Here is a 12,772-nt window from a genome sequence, read left to right as displayed (position 1 = left end):
AGAATAGTGAGTCCTGCCTGAAGGGACAGGCCAGGGGCTGGGCATGGATTGAGGGTGAGGTGGCCAACCAAACTTTGTCCTATTTTATTATGTTGCCTTTTAGTCCTTAACACACTTCTCTCTTTGATCTTCTGGGCCTTTCTTTTGTCTTGCTTTCCCATTTCCACACTCTGTATCAACAGCACTTCCCACGGGGCCCAGGTTGCTGGGACTCCAATCCTTTTCTATATTGCTTTCTAGGTAAGACCCTGCTTCTCCTTCTTGACTGTAGAGTCGGATCCATCCAGGTTGAATCCCAGCTGTGCTTCTTACACACTGGGCAACCTGGGGCCAATAACTTAATCTCTCTGTGCTGTATACAGATTTTACAGCATAAAACCAATAATGGCCTTCACAGGGCTATGGACAGACTTAGACAAGGTAAACCACATAAAACCCTTAGAACAGTGTGTAGCAGTTACTAAGTGCTCAGTATCATTATTAGCAGACCCAGAGCCTTTCTCCTATCACTTTTCCCTCCCTGATACCACCACATACCCGGGTCTTGGTTCCTTTCGCTCTTTGGCCGGGGCTGCCTCTACCTCCTCCACCCCCACCTTCCCATGTCTGCCTTCTTTCTCCTCCTCCGGTCTCACCTTTAAGTTCACTTTATTTACTTGGATGTGGATTATATCGAGTCGTAAATGTGGGACAGGGTGAGCTCAAAGTTCTACTCTGTCATTTTTCCCAACCTCTCTTTAAGTTCAGGGTTTTTTTTTAATCTTTATTTTTTAATGGATTTTTAAATTTAAATCTGTACTCTTTTTTTTTAAAGTAAGTTCTATGCCCAATGGGGGCTTGAACTCACAACCCCTAGATCAAGAGTCACATGCTCTATGGATTGAGCCTGCCAGCCAGGTGCCCCTTTGAGTTCACTTTCACTTTAAATGGTAGAGTTGATACTTCTCTATCTTAGCACCCTATCCTTCAGAAAACTGCATATTTTGTAATTGTAATTCTGTCTCCTCCACTGTAAAAACAGCATGAGAGCAAAGGCTAAGTCTCTATGGTCACCACTGGCTCACCCAGCATTTGCCACATTTAGAGGCTTTCAGCAGATACAGCGGTACCCCACAGATCACTTACTAATTACAAAGTGGAGGTCACTGATTTAACTACCAGTCAAATTTAACATCAATAAGGGACCGACTGACCCTGTGATGTGAGGCACCAAGCAGGGACATGGCATCTGCCCCAAATGCTTGACTTGAATCTAATTATGAGGACACCATCAGACAAATCCAAACTGGGAACATTTTGCGAAACAGCTAAGCCTGGATCTCTTTAAAAATATGAGTGTCACAAGAGAAGACAATACAAAACAAAACTCTGGAGTAGTTCTTGATTACAGGAGCCTGAGAGATATAACTAAATGAAGTATGTAATTCTGGGTTTGATCCCAAATGAAAAAGGTAGGAAGGAAAGGAGGGAAGGCAGGGGAAGGGGAGGAGGGAAGGAGAAAGAATACAGCAAAAAGGACCCTAAGGAATGGGACTTCTGAGGCTATTTGAATATAGGATGTACATTACATAATGGTACTGCATCAGTGTTAAATTTTATGAGTGTGAGGATTATATTGTGGTTATACAAGAGAGTCTCTTGATCTCAGGAGTTACATGCCAAGTGTTTAAGGATGAAGTGTCATACCATCTGCAACTTATTCTCAGATGGTTCTCCAGAAAAACCTGGGTTCCCAAGAGCACAAGCATTCATGGGGAGAGGGGAGCAATTAAGCAGAAATGTTGACAGTTGTAGAATATGGTTGAAGACCACATGAGCTTGCAACTTTTCTGTGGATTTGAAAATTTTCAAAACAAAAACTGGAAGAAGATACATAAGGCATTTATGGAGTAAGTGGACTTTGGAATTTGAGTCTAAAGCCTGCAAACCTCTCTAAATGTCTTTCACACAAGAAGACACAAACGTTCTCAAGCTCTTAACACAGCATTTTGATTTTTTTCCTGACACGTCCCTGTGAATCAGTCTAGGCCAGAGGTTTTTAATCCTGAGCCCTTGGAGGGGCACCGGGATGGCTCAGTTGGTTAAGCATCCAACTTTGGCTCAGGTCATGATCTCACAGTTGGTGAGCTCAAGCCTGGCGTCGGGCTCTGTGCTGACAGCTCAGAGCCTGGAGCCTGCTTTGGATTCTGGGTCTCTCTCTCTCTCTCTCTCTCTCTCTCTCTCAAAAAAAAAAAAAAAAAAAAAAAACTTAAAAATAATAATAAATAAATGGGGAAAAAACCCTTAGCCCTTGGACGAGCTTCCTGGGTTCCAGGAACCCCTGACATGCTAGGCAAAATGTGTGGGTCACTGCGTGTTTGTGTGTATGTGTGTATGTTTGTGTATTCTTTCCTTAGCATCCACCAGATTCTCAAAGGAGGCTGTGACCCAAAAATGGTTCCAAACCACTGGTCTGACTACTAGGCCCAACCCCTGCAGGGGCCCCATTCCTTGCCTCCACCCCCTCCTACCTCTGACCCCACACACCCTCCCTGAACCTTCCTCTCATCCCTCATCACCTAACCCACACCCATCTCACGTAACCTGCTCTCACACCTGCCAGGATGCTGAGGGTTCACCCACACATCGCTCTGGTGCAACACACTCCTGGATTTGGCTGACGCTTCACTAACTCAGCCCTGAAACATGCAGCCTATACTTCCACGGCCACACAGAGTATGTTTTTATGATTTTTTGGTGGGTAGATTGGGCTCCCCATAGCATTGGTGGAGACTTCCTGCCAGCCCACCATACAGTGTCCTTGGTGTGAATTAAGATTGGCAATTGAGGTTGGTACAATGCAGTCCTCACTGGATTGAGTCTCCCTTGGATATGAAGAGGTACAGGTGGATGGTTCTGCAGGGTTAGGTTACAGTGAACCAGAATCGTCTTCTCCTAGTTACCCTGTGGGTGTGGGTTTGGGGTTGAGTACGATTCAGGGTTACACAAGGGGGAATGAAAGAGAGCATCTTGGGTCAAATAGCCCAACAATTTCATACCAACTCTTATGCTTCCAAATTCTATACACACACACACACACACACACACACACACCCCACAAAAATTTAAAGACCTCAGAACACCTTCTATCTTCTATCTTCACAAAGTCTATTTCTAAAACATTTGAGAGATTAATAGGCTTATTTTTTAATGTTTATTTATTTTGAGAGACAGAGAATTTGAGCAGGGGAGGGGCAGAGAGAGAGAGAGGGAGAGAGAGAATCCCAAGCAGGCTCCATGCTCAGTGCCTGACGCAGGGCTCGATTCCACAAACCATGAGATCATGACCTGAGCTGAAATCAAGAGTTGGATGCTTAACTGACTGAGCCACCCAGGTGCCCCCATATAGGCTTTTATCTTATATGGCTGATTCTAAGAACTTAGCTTAAGGAAATAATGTAAATTATGAGCAAAGAATTATTAAGAGTGGTGACAATTTGTGTGTTCAATATCACTGAATCCTGCAAAAACCCTGAGGCTAAAACCCATTGAATTTATACTTTAAAAAAAATTTTTTAATGCTTACTTATTTTTGAGAAAAAGAGAGAGACAGAGCGTGAGTGGGGTGGGGGCAGAGACAGAGGGAGACACAGAATCCGAAGCAGGCTCCAGGCTCTGAGCTGACAGCACAGTTGGACACTTAACCAGCTGAGCCACCCAGGCGCCCCCAATTTATACTTTAAATGGGTGAATCATATGGTAAGTGAAATGTATCTCAAGAAAACTGTTAAAAAATCCTGAGACTGGAGTTGTAACGATCCTGTTTTTGCAGTTAAGGAAACTAAGACTCCAAAGACGTGGGTAATTGAGGCAGAGTCTGGATTTGAACTAAGGCCTTTCTGACCACCAACTCCATTTCTGCAATCCCTTTCTAATTCTATATACCCCCTCCCAAAAGACCCAAAGATGTTTGTCACGAAAATCACCTTTAATCGTGAAAAATAAAACAACCTAAATATCCCAAATTACAGGAACAGTTAAATAAATTGTAGTGTATCCCTACAATTCAACATTAGGCATCACTAAAAATTATGATTATCCTGAACTTTTAGTGATGAGAAAATTTTTATTATATGAGATTTTTAATAAGTATTTTTTTAAGTTACACAAATAATTGCAGTACACAGAATAACACCACCTTCCCAACCTTGTTCCCCAAAGATATCTACTTCCTAATCTCTGTAGCCTGTGAATATGTGAATATGTTACCTTATTTGGGAAAAGAGACTTTGCAGATGTGACTAAATGCAGGATTTTGAGACGAGGAGATTATCCTGGATTACGTCCAGGTGTGCTTAATGTTGTAAGGGTCCTTATAAGAGGAAGACGGAGGAAGGAGAGTCTGGGAAGTACATGTGGGGATGGAAGCGGAGAATAGTGTGATTGCCTGAAAGAAGGAAGGGGGCCACGGGCCAAGGATTGTGGGCAGCCTCTGGATGCTGGGAAAAGCCAAAGAAACGAAATCTCATCTAGAGCCTCCAGGAGGAATTCAGCTAGCCCTGTCAACACTTTGATTTTAGTCCAAGGAGACCCGTGTTGGGCTTCTGAGCTCTTAACTACAAGAGCATAAATCTGTGTTGTTTTATGCCACTAAATTTGTGGTGATTTGTTGCAGCGGCAATAGGAAACTCATTCAGTAGTATAGAGTTACTAAACATTTCCCAAGAAACGCAGAGATCCGAGGGGCAAGGAGTGAAATTTGCCCTTCTTTTCCTTCCACGTTCCCACAGTTTGGTATGTATCCTGCCAGGCCCTTTGTCGTCAGGACACATAATACAACCCACATTCTTGTGTATTGTTTTGCTTAGTTTCAAAGCAGGAAACCAGAATGTATATGTATTTAGCAGGTAAGTTCATAGGCACTGAATGCATAGGAAAATAACTGGAAGGAAATACATTAAGTGCCTTAGAGTCTTTTTTTTTTTAAGTTTATTTATTTATTTTGAAAGACAGAGTGTGCCTGTGCATGCAAGTCAAGGGAGTAGCAGAGCAGGAGAGAGAATCCTAAGTAGGCTCCATGCTCGGCACAGAGCTCAGCATGGGGCTTGATTTGACAATTGTGAGATCATGACCTTTGCAAAATCAAGAGTTGGTCGCTTAACCAAATGAGCCACCCAGGTGCCCCTCTTTTATATTCAGAAAAAAAAAACCCTATGTTTACAGGCTGTTGACTATCCTAGCCCTTCCCTTCAACAACTTGTGGGTTAATGGGGGTTTTTCACCAGTTGGGAAGGGGTAGAGAGTAGGGCAGTAGGGTCTTAAATTCTGTTTGTAACCAAGGAGTCCACAGGGAATGCTGGATTCTCAAGGCTGGGAGTCTTTAAGGCTCCAGACAGGTGAATAGAATATGTTAATTAGGCCCCCACTGACTGCACTTCACCTGAGTACATTTATATACCACTTGCTTAGGGCTATCACTTTTTGATTTTTTTTCTTAATTATTCTTAAAGTGTGACCCACTCTGCCCTTCACACAGAAAGTGCCTGTGAGGGGACAGGAAGGGCTGGGGAACAGCCTGCCCAGGCTAGAAGTGATAGAAACAGAAATATTTGGCTGGTGCGTCAATGAGGTCCCCTTTTATTCAGTGTTGCCTGACTGGGAAGGGGGGCACACTTTTAGCCCCCATCCCTCAATACCCACCTATTCCTGGAAGCTCAGTGAACTCCAATTCTCCTAATACTCTCAGGGAAGGATGGATAAACTCTTTGGGGCTAAAATGTGAATAACAGCTCTCCAGAAGGGATTTGCATTTTAAGAAAGGTCAGACTAAGAGGTCTTGCACAATGGGTCCTTAATCCTGGAGTTGCAGGTGATGGGGGAGGGGGCATTTTGGAGGGTACATGGTACTTCTCTGGGGACCACGCCCACTCTGCAAGGTTGTGGTAGGCATTTGGAGGGAAATGGGCTAAACTCTATAGTAGCAGGTACAACACCCATGGTGAGGCCATTGTACTTTGTAAACATTCATCTCTTCCTAACTGCTCTTCCAAATTGTCCAGAATCACCATCATCTTTCATGCCTCCTCCATCACCAAACCAGGTGGCTTTCCGTCTAGACGGCAGCTTACTTGTAGCCTCCCATCTGGGTGTCCATAGCCTTTGCCCTGATTTAAGCCTGTGTCATCTCCTCCTTGGGCTTTCTTCAGGTCCTTTGCTGGAGTAATTTCTGGGCCATCAGACTCCCTGTGTGAAAACTCAGGACCCTTGACCTAGGTGTGGCTCAGGACTGAATATGTTCATAAACTTGGATGGAAATAATTACATCTTTATTCACAAACCTCTAAATGAAATTTAGCATTTCCTTCCATTATGGATGTAGCAAACGCTCAAAAACAAACATAACAAAGCACGTGAGCTGTACCTGAGAGTCTATCACCCCTAGAAATCACAGATATTTGCTTATCACTTTGCAGGTGGTGTTATTTTAAGGTAGGAAAGTTTGCTCTCCAGAAGGACCAGCTGCTCTAATTGTTGGAGGCGAAGAATATGAAGGAATCTCCGGATTTTGGGCTTTTCCCCTTATGTTCCAGCCCCCATCCTTCCTCAGCTTGGGATATCTGTTTAGAAGGTTCTGAGCCCAGGGTGCCTGGGTAGCTTACTTGGGTAAGTGTCCAACTCTTGATTTCGGCTCAGGTCATGATCTCACAGTTTGTGGGACTGCACCCCAAATTGGCCAGGTGCTGGGCATGGAGACTGCTCTCTCTCTCTCTCCCTCTGCCCCTTTTCCTCACTTGTGTGCATGCCCTCTCTCTCAAAATAAATAAACTTTTTTAAAAATATAAAAAAAATTCTAAGCCTGAGTGCAGCCAGTGGGAGCCTAATTAACATATTTTATTCACCTGTCTGGAGCCTTAAAGACTCCCAGACTTGAGAATCCAGCATTCCCTGTGGACTCCTTGGTTACAAACAGAATTTAAGACCCTACTGCCCTACTCTCTACCCCTTCCCAACTGGTGAAAAACCCCCATTAACCCACAAGTTGTTGAAGGGAAGGGCTAGGATAGTCAACAGCCTGTAAACATAGGGTTTTTTTTTCTGAATATAAAAGACTCAAAGGCACTTAGTGTATTTCCTTCCAGTTCTTTTCCTATGCATTTGTCACAGGCCTGAGAACTTATCTGCTAAATATATACATACACTCTGGTATCCTGCATTTTATTTCCCCCAATAGATACTAGCTGCTATACCGAGGAATAAAAAACACCAAACAACAACAACAATGAAACCAAAAGATGTTGCACCTGCAAGCTCTATGTTTTATTTTAGGAAATGCATCATTTCTGGGTGCTTGCAGAAGTCTTCCTGTCTGACTGGAAGACAACCTGGGAAGCCCAGGTCCCTATGAATGTGTGAGCGTGGCAGCAAATTGACCCATGAGAGCACAGAGGACGACAGAAGTCCTGGTGGATGAACTGCCAGCCCCAGAAAGCACAATCCAAGCCCAAGAAAAACATCCGAACTCCACACCCCTAAGGTGGGGACCAATCACTTCACTGAGAACATGGAGGAGGGAATACAGGTGACAGTGGCAGAGATGGTTGGGATAAGGTGGTCTTGGCTGCAAGCACACTAGACATCTGTGGCAGTGGTGAAACCATTGTGGAGTCAAGCAGGGACTCATCCTAATTAGAGCAATAATTGTGTTATTCTGCCAACACCATAATTCATAGACCCCATTCTAATTTTGCCATTTGCCCCAGTAGTGTCCTTTAGAGCCAAAACATCCTCTCCAGAAACACAGAGCCATTTAGCTGTTATGTTTCTTTTAAATCTAGATATACTGAGTCTTAGTTTCAGGTATATGACACAGTGATTTGATACATGTATACACCAGGGCACCTGGGTAGCTCAGTCAGTTAAGGGTCCGACTCTTGATTTCTGCTCAGGTTATGATCTCATGGTTTGTGAGATCGAGCCCCATGTCAGGTTTTGTGCTGACACCACGGAGAGGGTGAGTGCTCTCTCTCTCTCTCTCTCTCTCTCTCCTCTTAAAATAAATAAATAAACGTTAAATATATATATGTGTGTGTGTGTGTGTGTGTAATCACAGAAGTAATCTCTATCACAGAAAAATACATATATAATCACAGAAATAATGCCGTGTACTTCTCGCTGCACCGTATCAGATGATGGACAATTTCTGTTTGTCCTATTACTTGAAGTATCAACCTCAATCACTTGACTACCAAGGTAGCATCTGCCAGATTTCTGCACCGTTAAGTGATTCTTTTTACCTTTTTAAAGAAATATGTACTTTATGGGGAGGTATTTTGAAAACTGTGTAATTATCCTGGTCCTCATCAAACTTTTGTATTTATTTGTTGGTAGGGACTCGTGGATTCCTATTTTATTCAGTGAGTTATAATCAATTATTGTCATTAGTTATTTCAGCATTCAAACTGTCCTTTATTGGCAACTGGGAAACCCTTCAAGCTAGTTCCTGTATCCTTTTGATGTGTTACACTAGCCTTTGAGCACTTTCTTATTTTTTTGGCACAAAGAATGTTCCAGGCTTTTCATGTACTTTTCCTGCCCCAGGCCTGGAATCAACCATTTCTCCAAGGGGTCCTGATTCCTTTTAATGGAGAATAATATTTACAAGTCAAGATCTGGGCATAAGGTGTGCTCGCTGTTATTGGAGTGTTGCTCCCAGGCCTTCTCCAGTGGACTGAGCTAGAGAATATGTGTATGTTCACACACACACACACACACACACACACACACACACACACCCCATTTCCATCTGTATTTATTTCTATATATATCTGTATCTATTGAAAACCATGAGTTCACTCCATCTCTCTGATTCCAATCTATCACCATAGAATTCATTCTAGCCTTCTCCCTTTCTATATTTGTAACCCTCTTTTCTGACAGTGAGCAATCTGGCACATGCAGGGTTCTTTTAGATGGAGGAGACAGTGCTAAGAAAGGTCTGTTGAGGAGGTGACATTTAAGCTGAGACTCAAGGAAATGAGGGCACAAGCCAGGCAGGTTCTGGGAGAACAGTATTCTAGGCAGAACACTGAAGTCATTGCAGTGGCCCTGAGCAGATGTCTGAGGAGCAGCCGGATCCCTGTGGCTGAGCCGGCCGACAGGTGACGTCAGTCAGGTAAGAGAGGGTAGGCAGTTCAGGCAGCATCTTGTACACCATTGCAAGGACTTTGGTTTTTATAGTGACAAAGACAGGAAGCCACTGGAGCATTTCAAATTCAGGAGGGACGTTGTCTCGTAAAGGATTGCTCTGACTGCAAACGCGGAAGCAGGGAGACCCACGGGAGATTTGCAGTACAACACAGGAGGTGGGTGGCCGGGAAGGTGGTGAGAAATGGTCAGACTGGGGAATCATTTTCTAGGGGGAGCCAACAGGATCTGTGAGATGTGGCCTGTGAGAGATGGGTGACAGTACATGGGGCTCTGTGAGTGCTCATTAAATGAATAAAGCAAAAACTGTGTGCAATGCACTTAGCACGTGTGGCATGCAATGAACTAATCACAGTCTTTGTTTATCATTGATGAATGAAGGTGAACTCTTTTCCCAGCAGACTCCTTCCCCCCCATCTATCCAATTCTGCACCGCCCCCCCCCCCACACCGCCTGGAATGTCACTTCTCTTGCAGAGTCACCCATTTTCCACCACAGCTCCCTCCCACTCCTCCCCTCCCCTGTCTGGGGAGTCAAAACTCCCACTTCCTCCAAGCCCTGTCTCATCAGGGTGTGAGGCGGCATCTGATAAGCTAATTCACAACCAGCTACTGACTTCTTGCAAGATGCCTACCCCTCCCGGAGGTATTCACATTTTCAAAAGGCGGCAACATATTTACTTAGTTTGGGGATGTGCCAGTAACCCTGATAGTGTGACTGACAGTAGTGAAGGAGGTCATTTGATTCCCACCAGCACACAAATGACCCCTTGCAGAGTTGGGGATATTGTTGAAGGGGCCTGGCCCAGGCCTAGCCTGCATTTTTCCTTTCTTTCACCTCACACAACAATCCTGGGCATCTACCGCCTCCCTTTTACCAGAAGGATACTGCGACCCATGTTTGGGCAGAAGACCACAGGGGCACCTGGGTGGTTCAGTTAAGTGTCTGACTCTTGATTTCTGCTCAGGTCATGATCTCATAGTTTGTGGGATCCAGCCCAGCGTCCAGCTCTGCACAGAGGCTGCTTGGGGTTCTCTGTCTTCCTTTCTCTCTCTTTCTCAAATTACATAAATAAACTTAAAAAAAAAAAAAAAGCAAGACCACAAAAGCACAATGATACTGCTTCACACCTACTAGGACGGCTATAATCAAAAAGGCAGATAATAACAAGTGTTGACAGGGACGTGGAGAAACTGGAACCCTCCTACGCTGAGGGTAGGAATGTAAAATGACAAAGTCACTTTGGAGAACAGCTTGGCGGCTTCTATAAAGGTGAGGTATAAGTTATCCTATGACTAAGAAATTCCATTCCTGGGTATATACGCAATAAAAATGAAAATATATGTTCTCACAAAAACTTATAACTAAGGTTTACAGCAGTATTTTTCACAATAGACAAAAATGGAAACAACTTGTATGTTCATTGGTTGATTAAAATGTAGTATATCTATCCAATGGCATATTATTTAGCAATAAAAAGGCATGAGGTACTGAGGCATGCTACGGCATGCATGGACCTTGAAAATATTGGGCTAAATGAAAGAAACTAGACACAAAAGACCCACATGTTGTATGATTCCATTTGTAGAAAATGTAGTCCAGGAAAGACTAATACATAGAGATAGAATGTAGATCACTGGTTGCTAGGGGCTGGTAGGAAATGGGGAGTGACGGCTAATGGCTATAGGAATTCTTTTTGGGGTGAATAAAATGTTCCAAGATTGATTGCACAACTCTTGAATATACCAGAAATCATGGGATTGTACACTTCAAATAAATGTGTGGTATGTGAGTTATATCTGGCCAGGTACAGTGACTAATTGGAAATACCCAGGTCCCTGGGGACTGATCTCACCTGTTTAGAATGTAGGTTAAAAGGGAGGAAGATGAGGGATGCCAAGGGGACCGCAGAAACCATGGCCACTTTGCCTCAGGGAAATCTTGCATAGAATTTGCCTGGGGAACCAGAGAAAAGAAGGGATATTAAGAAAAATTATCCCAGGGTGCCTGCTGGCTCAGTCGGAAGAACGTACAACTCTTGATCTCGGGGTTGGGAATTCAAGCCCCATGCTGGGTGTTGAGGTTGCTTAAAAATAAAATCTTAAAGAAAAGAAAAGAGAAGAGAAGAGAAGAGAAGAGAAGAGAAGAGAAGAGAAGAGAAGAGATCCCAAACTTGGAAATGAGGCAAAAGGAGAAGTGCACATCCTTTCATTGCAGACTGGAACACTGCCTAACAGACCACCCCAGGATTATTTTGTTATCTAATCCCTCTGTTTGATTTGAACCTCTGTTTGATTTGAACTTTCCTTTTGCCTGGGGCCCTGATTCTATAAGGTTGTGTAGAATTTTGTTTGGTAGAGATACAAATGATTTTTGTCTACAAAAATGATAACCTAAAAGGTTACAGTTTTATTACCCTGTAGGATATGAGTCAGTTTTGCCTCTAACCTAGCATGCTGATTTTAGTATGCTTTTCCTGATGGATTGTATAACCTCTTTTCCCCCACCTCTCCTTTGGACTGGTTTTTACCATCCTGCTGATTCCCTCATTAACAAGTTAAATGTATCTGGGGTGTGTGCTCGGTTGTAGGAATGCCATGTTTGTAATGTTCTTTAAGTTATACTTTGACAGGGAACAGAGGTCATTTGCTGTATTTCAACAATGGTACAGGCAAGTGACCTCTTTATCAGTGCGATCAGAACCTGAGCAGTAAGGCAGAGCCCTCTGGATGCACAAATAAGGAGACATTACAAAGGACTCCGGGTACTTAAAGCAAGAAGACATGTTACAATGTTAATCATATTTTCTTAACAGGGGGTTTTGCTTAAAAATTTATGCACACACATAGGTATGTAGACAAACATACAATCTATACAGAGGAAGAGAGAGAGAAAAAGACTAGAAGGCTGTCAAAATAATCACAAAATTATGTTATCAGTGATTATGGAAGTGGTCCAGAGGGAAGATTTTAATTCTCTTCCTTGTGCTTTTCTGTATTTTTCAATTTTCAACAATAAATATGTATTACATTTGGAAATTTCTCAAAATTCTTTCTAAGGATAGCAGCAAATAAACTTGAGGCGGGGGGGGGGGGGGGGAAACCTGCCAGTAAGAAAAATTAACCCAGGGCTCCTGAGTGGCTCAGTCTGTTAAGCATCCAACTCTTGATTTCGGCTCAGGTCCTAATCTCACGGTTCATGAGATTGAGCCCCCAGTCAGGCTCTGTGCTGACAGAGTGGAGTCTGCTTGGGATTCTCTCTCTCTCTTCTCTCTCTCTGCCCTTCCCTGGTGTGCTCTCTCTCTGAAAATAAATAAATAAACCAAAAAAAAAAAAAAAAAAGGAAAGGAGTTAACCCTACCTGGACACTCAGGGAATGGCATGTTGGGACTATATATCCTCTCCTAGAAAAACCTAGGTAACTAGTTGTAAGAGAAGCAAAGGGAGAAGAGCCAGCTAACCGGGTTACAGGCTGCCAAGAGGACTTTAGATCAGTTTATAGCAGTGGTTTTCAACTGGGAGCGATCTTGTCCTGGGGGACATTAGGCAAAGTCCGGAGACATTTTTGGTCGTCACAATGTGGGGAGGTG

This window comes from Lynx canadensis, chromosome E2 (assembly GCF_007474595.2).
Source record: "Lynx canadensis isolate LIC74 chromosome E2, mLynCan4.pri.v2, whole genome shotgun sequence".
Classification (NCBI taxonomy): domain Eukaryota; kingdom Metazoa; phylum Chordata; class Mammalia; order Carnivora; family Felidae; genus Lynx; species Lynx canadensis.
Note: the sequence above shows the minus strand (reverse complement) of the source record.